This window comes from Microcaecilia unicolor, chromosome 4 (genome assembly GCF_901765095.1).
Source record: "Microcaecilia unicolor chromosome 4, aMicUni1.1, whole genome shotgun sequence".
In the NCBI taxonomy this organism is placed as follows: Eukaryota; Metazoa; Chordata; class Amphibia; order Gymnophiona; family Siphonopidae; genus Microcaecilia; species Microcaecilia unicolor.
In genome coordinates this window covers 229,975,139-229,983,518 of record NC_044034.1, presented here as the reverse complement: position 1 = coordinate 229,983,518, position 8,380 = coordinate 229,975,139, and positions in this window count along the sequence as shown.

Genomic DNA, 8,380 nt, shown 5'->3' with positions numbered 1-8,380 from the left:
GAAGAATTACTTGCAGATGAACTTTCTACCCTTCTAAAGGCCCATGCAGTCAAGCATGTTCCACCAGGGGAAGAAGGGAAGGGATTCTATTCCAGGTACTTCCTTGTCCCAAAAAAGACAGGGGGGATACATCCCATCCTAGACCTAAGGGCCATGAACAAATTCCTGGTCAAAGGAAAGGTCAAGATGGTTTTCTTAGGCACTCTTCTTCCAATGATTCAGGCTCAAGAATGGCTATGCTGTCTGGACTTAAAGGATGCCTACACTCATATCCCGATACTTCTGGGTCACAGGAAGTATGTCAGATTTCGGGTGGGAACACATCACTTTCACTACCAACTTTTGCTGTTTGGCCTCACATTAGCTCCCAGGATTTTCACCAAATGTGAAGCAGTAGTCGCATCGTTGCTACACTAACTGGGAGTCCATATATGGATGATTGGCTGGTGAAGAGCACATCAAAGACAGTGCTCAGGAGTCCACACAGAGAACTATTTGGGTGCTGGAACTCATTTTAAACTACCCCAAGCCCCATTTGCTCCCAGTTTAGCAATTGGAGTTCATTGAAGCCCTGCTAGACACACAGCAGGCACGTGGCTTTCTCCCTGTGCTGAGGGTGGACAATCTAATCACACCACTCGGGTTCAATCCAGTCAGCAGGTCATAGTTCGGCAGATGTTGCAGTTACTAGACCACATGGGCCATCACTGTGCATGTCACTCCCTTGACACATCTTCTCATGAGTGGACCCTAGCTTCCCAGTGGTGTCAGTCCTCCAGGAATCTAGCATATGCCATTCGGGTGATTCCGCAGTGGTTCAGTTCCTCCTTTGGACAATTTGTTCCAATACCTGCAACAGTTTCTGTAATATTTTGCCCCATTCTTTAACTTCAAATCTCTGTCCAAAGGCCTTCTCCCAATTTGCAATGTGCTTTATGGTTGGAGAGCCCTGCATCAGCAAACCACAATAAAGCCATGCTACTGTAACCTGTTCCCCACTTCCATTTATAGCTCTTTCAGTCTTTCAATGTTTCAAATTCCATAGCCTTAGATCATATAAAATCATTAATTTGTCAATAGTGAGGTAAATATTCAGCTGGTATTGGTGGATGTTTTGCTGACCACTGCCGGTGCTATTCCCAAATATTCAATACTGAGCCATGTCTGGACTTCAGCATTAAATATCTGGTTTATGCAGAGCCAGCTAACACATTGCTGGTTAAGTTGATATTGAGAACTTAAGTGACTATGGGTTACCGCATAAATATAGGACTATATTCACTCCCATGTATGCGGTTACCCTGGGCGGTTAAGTTCTAAATATTGGCAACCAGCCAACTACTGACTTTGCCCCCAGAATGCCCCAAATAGGAAATTTTCACCTAGGTGCTACCTGCTAATTTTCAGTGGTGATAACTGGTTATGTGCCGCTGAAAATTAGTGGATAGCCCCAAATAATCAATTTAACCAGTCAGTGGCCATTTCTGGCTGGTTAAATCATTTTGAATATTGACCAGAGTGAAAATTATCCCTTTGCACAACACCAAACACCTCCACTAGGTTTTCAGAATTCCACTATAGCATTTTCTTCTACAAATTGACAAGTGTTGATAGGTCTTTATTTTCCCAAGGTTTGTAGATAATATCTGTACGCCCTTGCGGAAATCCTTCAGTATAGCGGAGAGAACATAAAAACAGCCATACTGGGTCAGACCAATGCTCCATCTAGCCCAGTATCCTGTTTTCCAACAATGGCCAAGCCAGGTCACAAGTACCTGAAAGAAACCCAAACCATGGTAACATTCCATGCTACCAATCCCAGGGCAAGCAGTAGCTTCCCCAAGTCTGTCTCAGTAACAGACTATGAATTTTTTCCTCCAAGAACTTATCCAAACCTTTTTTAAACCCAGATACACTATCCACAGTTAATACAACCTCCACAAAGAGTTCCAGAGCTTAACTATTTATTGAGTGAAAAAATATTTTCTCCAATTTGTTTTAAAAGTATTTTCATGTAACTTGAGTGTCCCCTAGTCTTTGTACTTTTGGAACAAGTAAAAAATGGATTCACTTCTACTTGTTCTATACCACTCAGGATTTTGTAGACCTCAATTATATCTCCCCTAATTCATCTCTTTTCCAAGCTGAAGAGCTCCAACCTCCTTAGCCTTTCCTCGTATGAGAGGAGTTCCATCCCCTTTATCATTTTGGTCCCTATTCTTTGAACCTTTTCTAATTCCACCACATCTTCTTTGAGATACGGCAACCAGAACTGAATGCAATACTCGAGGTGAGGTCGCACCATGAAGCAATACAAAGGTATAATATTCTTGGTCTTATTTTGCCAAGCTACAGGGGATACAGAATATGTTATCCAAGTGTCTCCAGAGCTTGTTCACTCTCTGTTGTGGTGGACCATTTGATCCAGTTTGACTCTGGGACTCCCATTCCAAATTCCTGAGCCTCAAAAGATTCTAATGAAGGATACATCTCTCTAAGATTGGGGAGCTAATGTAAATGGGCTTCACACTCAAGTAACCTGGTCTGGCCAGGAAACAGATATTCAGATCAACCTTCTGGAGCTCCGAGCAATCTGGAATGCTCTAAAGGCTTTCAGAGATCAACTGTCTTGCAAAATTTTGCTCATTCAAACAGACAACCAGGTGGCAATGTATTACACCAACAAGCAGGGGAGCACCAGATCACGCCCTCTGTGACAGAAGACCATTCAGCTGTTGTGCTGGGCTCTCCAACACAGCAGAAAAAAACACAATGCTAAACGCAGAAAAAACACAATGCCTCATCCTGTCCTCACCATACAAAACAAACAATCCCAATACCATAAACACCCCGGATTACACACTTCCGATCTCAAACAGCCTGAAAATCCTGGGAGTCACAATTGACCGAAATCTCACACTCAAAGACCATGCGAAAAATACAGCAAAGAAAATGTTCTACTCAATGTGGAAACTTAAAAGATTCAAACCTTTCTTCCCAAGAGGAATATTCCGCAGCCTAGTACAATCAATGGTGCTAAGTCATCTAGACTACTGCAATGCCATTTACGCCGGATGCAAAGAACAAATCATTAAGAAGCTTCAGACCGCTCAAAACACAGCAGCCAGATTTATATTTGGGAAAGCGAAATACGAAAGCGCTAAACCCCTAAGAGAAAAACGACACTGGCTCCCACTAAAAGAACGAATTGCGTTCAAAGTTTGCACCCTGGTCCACAAAATCATCTATGGGGAAGCCCTGACCTATATGTCGAACCTTATTGATTTGCCTACTAGGAATGCAAAAAGATCATCACGCACATTCCTCAATCTCCACTATCCTAACTGCAAAGGGCTAAAATACAAATCCACATACGCGACTAGCTTCTCATACATCTGCACGCAGTTATGGAATGCGCTACCGAAGGCCATAAAGACAACGAAAGACCTATCCATCTTCCGAAGGCTATTGAAAACAGAACTATTCAAGAAGGCATACAATAAACATCCATCTTAAACACTAAATAACAACATTATACACGACCTGTTCAAAACCAAACTTTTTATCGCATGACTGATTAACCTCTTCGCTCTCAATGATCAAGCACTACCACTCTAAACCTTATGTTGAATAGGATCTCTTTATAGTCAATGATCTAATATATGTTACAATTCAACTTATTACTCAGGAACCTTTATACATTACCAGAATGTATTCTTCCTCACCATGTATGTATACATATGGTATATATACATACCATGCTCTGTTCTATATATATCATATTCCATGTATGCTATTATGTATGTATCCACCCATAGGCGCCCCGTATAAGAGGCTTGGGGAGGCTAAGTCTCCCCAGCCCAATTGTGGACTTCCCTTGGCTGCTGGCCGGGGCGCAGGTGGAGCGGTTGCTCCCCCAAACACATCTTTAGAAGAGATGGCCGGTCTCTGCCTCCTCCCCCCTCCCGCACGAGTCTTGTACTCCCCCCCCCCCCCCCCCCCCCCCCCCCCCCCCCCCCCCCCCCCCCTGCTCTCACCCATCCGCGTGGTCATGGACACTCTCCGGCCTGAGGCGTTCTCCCTCCGACGCTGGCGTGGTGATTCACATAGCCAGCCCTAATCTGCTTGCGTCGGAGCCTCTCCTTCAGACGCGTCCCGCCTCTGCGTAAGACAGGAAGTTGCATTAGAGGAGGCGGGACGCGTCTGAAGGAGAGGCTCCGACGCAAGCAGATTAGGGCTGGCTATGTGAATCGCCGCACCGGCGTCGGAGGGAGAACGCCTCAGGCTGGAGTGTTTGAGGACAATTTCAAGAGGGCAAAACAGGTCAAAAGAAGTGCAGCTGCTTGCATGGGGTGGTTAGAACTTTGCAAAATTTGAGCCCTGGCTCTAGCTGAGCTCAAACATTTTGTTTCTTTGCTAGGAAATTACTAGCAGACAGCAAAAACTAGAGAGGACAAAACAGAATATCATCTGAGGCCTGTGAGATTCTAGAATGTGAGATATTCTGCTTCACGTTGTTCAACTTTCATTTTTTAACAAACATGTTCTTTAATTTAAAAATATCTAATGGAAAGTGTTTGCCAAAATCAGACCGCGACCCCTGAGGTTTTAATCTTTATGGAGCAATGCCACCCTCAGTACATTTCAATAATCCAAAAGCAGTGATTTGCCCATCAGACTAGCAGATGGCCGATCTTCACCTTCATTTTTTCCCTTATTTATTTATTTGTCTTAGTCCTGCATGATAAAAACCCCATGGCAGTGACAGTATATGGAAAGTCAATAATCAAGCTTGACAATCTATTTTGCACAGTGTTGCAATGCTTTCTCCGAGGACAAGCAGGCTGCTTGTTCTCACGACTGGTTGACGTCCACGGCAGCCCCCACCAACCGGAACAAAACTTCGCGGGCGGTCCCGCAAGCAGGGCACGCCCACCGCGCATGCGCGGCCGTCTTCCCGCCCGTGCGTGACTGTTCCCGCTCAGTCTTTTCTTTTCCGCGCTGGAGAGAGCCATGTTCGTCTCTCTCTCTGTCAGCCCCGGAAACTGGATCGCGTTTTCGCGCGAATCTTCTTCTCTTTTCGTTGTTTGCGTTTCTCTTTAGTTTCTTTAAAAAAAAAAAAAACGCTGAACTTTGTTTTTCCCTCGTCTCTTAGCGGGGCGTCGCGTTGCGGCCTTGTGGCCACGCGGTCGATTTATTTTCGAGGTGTGATTTTTACCGCCACCATCGACGACTTTGATTTCGCCGACGCGATTTTTCCGTCGATGTCCTCGAAGGTCCCGAGTGGATTTAAAAAGTGTGGTCGGTGCGGCCGGCATATCTCGCAGACCGACACGCACGCTTGGTGCCTCCAGTGCCTCGTACCGGAGCACGATACCAAGACGTGTACTTTGTGTCTCGGTCTCCGGAAACGGACACAAGTAGCGAGGCAAGTTCTTCGGGACCGTCTTTTTGGATCTTGTGCCGGCCCTTCGACGTCGACTTCGACGGCATCCGTATCGACGGCCGGTTCTTCGGCACCGGTATCGATGTTCACGAAATCGGCAGTGATGGCATCGACCCCAGGAGCACAGGTCCCGTTGGCCCGCCGGTCCTCCGGTGAAGGCAGGGGTGAGAGGCCGCGTGGGCAATCAGCCCCGGTCACTCCCTCTACCCAGGGCCCTCGGGACCGAACCCTGTCGGACCCGGTCCCTCGAGGCCGAGGGGGATCGACCTCCTCCTCCTCAATTCCACCTAGCGCCGATGACGGGCACCGCAAAAAGATGAAGAAACACCATCATTGGTCGCCTTCGATGCACCGGACTCCCGGCACCGGAGATGAGTCGACGCCGAGGAAGCGGCAGCGTCGAGAGGAGAGGTCCCCCTCTGTAGTAGAGGTACCGCCGCGTCAGGGTGCCAGCACTTCGGTGCAGTCTCCTGGACCCGAACAGCTTCCGGCACCGACGCCTCTACCGGCCCCCTCGCCTTTCCCGACAGCAGGCCTGGACGAGTGCCTCCGAGCCATCCTTCCGGGGATTCTGGAAGGGCTGATGCGCCAGACTGTGCCGGCGCCGGGGGTGCTTGCACCCTCGGCGCCATTGACTGTGGCACCGGCGTGCTCTAGCCCGGTGCCGAGGCCTTCGACGCCGCTTGCGGCGCCGGTCTCGACCGCCACGCAGGTGGAGTCCCCGTCGACGTCGATGGAGGGAGCTTCATCCCCGCCGGCGCAGGAGTCCACCGCTCGACGACGCCACCGAGGCCTCGGTGCCTCGACGTCAAGCCGGGCCCGGTTGAGGACTGAGCTGCACGAGCTCATGTAAGACACCGAGGAAGAGGCCTCGTGGGGGGAGGAGGAGGACCCCAGATATTTCTCCTCAGAGGAGTCTGTGGGCCTTCCCTCCGACCCCACCCCTTCACCTGAGAGAAAGCTCTCGCTACCTGAGAGCCTCTCCTTTGCCTCCTTTGTCAGGGATATGTCTATTTGCATTCCCTTTCCCGTGGTCTTTGTGGATGAGCCGAGGGCTGAGATGCTCGAGGTCCTTGACTATCCATCACCACCTAGAGAGTCCTCCACGGTACCGTTGCACAATGTCCTCAAAGAGACACTGCTTCGGAACTGGTTGAGACCACTATCTAATCCCACCATCCCCAAGAAAGCAGAGTCCCAATACAGAATCCACTCGGACCCAGAGTTAATGCGGCCCCAATTGCCTCATGACTCGGCGGTCGTGGACCCTGCTCTCAAGAGGGCACGGAGTTCGAGGGATACCGCCTCGGCGCCCCCGGGGCGGGAGTCTCGCACTCTGGACTCGTTTGGGAGGAAGGCCTACCAATCTTCCATGCTCGTGACCCGCATCCAGTCTTACCAGCTCTACACGAGCATCCACATGCGGAATAATGTGAAGCAACCGGCGGACCTGGTCGACAAGCTCCCTCCGGAGCAGTCCAGGCCTTTTCAGGAGGTGGTCATGCAGCTGAAGGCGTGCAGAAAGTTCCTGTCTAGGGGTATTTATGACACCTGTGACGTGGCATCTCGCGCTGCGGCCCAAGGTATAGTGATGCGCAGGCTCTCATGGCTGCGTGCTTCTGACCTGGACAACCGCACCCAGCAGAGACTGGCCGACGTCCCTCGCCGGTGGGATAACATTTTTGGCGAGAAGGTCAAGCAGCTGGTGGACCAACTGCATCAGCGGGAAACCGCTCTCGACAAGCTCTCCCACCGGGCGCCTTCAGCATCCACCTCAGCAGGTGGACGTTTTTCCCGGGCCCGGCAGGCTGCGCCCTATGCCTTTACCAAGCGTAGGTACACCCAGCCGGCCCGAAGGCCTCGTCAGACACAGGGACAGTCCCAGCGCACTCGTTCTCGTCAACAGCGTGCGCCTAAGCAGCCCCCTGCACCTCCACAGCAAAAGCCGGGGACGGGCTTTTGACTGGATCCATGGGAACATAGCCGCCATCAAAGTGTCCGTACCGGACGATCTGCCGGTCGGAGGGAGGTTAAAATTTTTTCACCAAAGGTGGCCTCTCATAACCTCCGACCAGTGGGTTCTCCAAATAGTGCGGTGCGGATACGCCCTGAATTTGGCCTCCCCTCCACCAAATTGTCCTCCGGGAGCTCAATCCTTCAGCTCCCATCACAAGCAGGTACTTGCAGTGGAACTCTCCGCCCTTCTCAGCGCCAATGCGGTCGAGCCCGTACCACCTGGGCAGGAAGGGCAGGGATTCTATTCCAGGTACTTCCTTGTGGAAAAGAAAACAGGGGGGATGCGCCCCATCCTAGACCTGAGAGGCCTGAACTAATTCCTGGTCAAAGAAAAGTTCAGGATGCTTTCCTTGGGCACCCTTCTGCCAATGATTCAGAAAAACGATTGGCTATGTTCCCTGGATTTAAAGGACGCATACACTCACATCCCGATACTGCCAGCTCACAGACAGTATCTCAGATTCTGCCTGGGCACACGGCACTTTCAGAATTGTGTGCTGCCCTTTGGGCTCGCCTCTGCCCCACGGGTGTTTATAAAGTGCCTCGTGGTGGTAGCGTCGTATCTACGCAAGCTGGGGGTGCACGTGTTCCCATATCTCGACGATTGGCTGGTCAAGAACACCTCGGAGGCAGGAGCTCTCCGGTCCATGCAGTGCACTATTCACCTCCTGGAGCTGCTGGGGGTTGTGATAAATTACCCAAAGTCCCATCTCCAGCCAACCCAGTCTCTGGAATTCATAGGAGCTCTGCTGAATACTCAGACGGCTCAGGCCTTCCTTCCCAAAGCAAGGGCCAACAACCTTCTGGCCCTGGCTTCCCAGACCAGAGCGTCTCAGCAGATCACAGCTCGGCAGATGTTGAGACTTCTGGGTCATATGGCCTCCACAGTTCATGTGACTCCCATGGCTCGTCTTCACA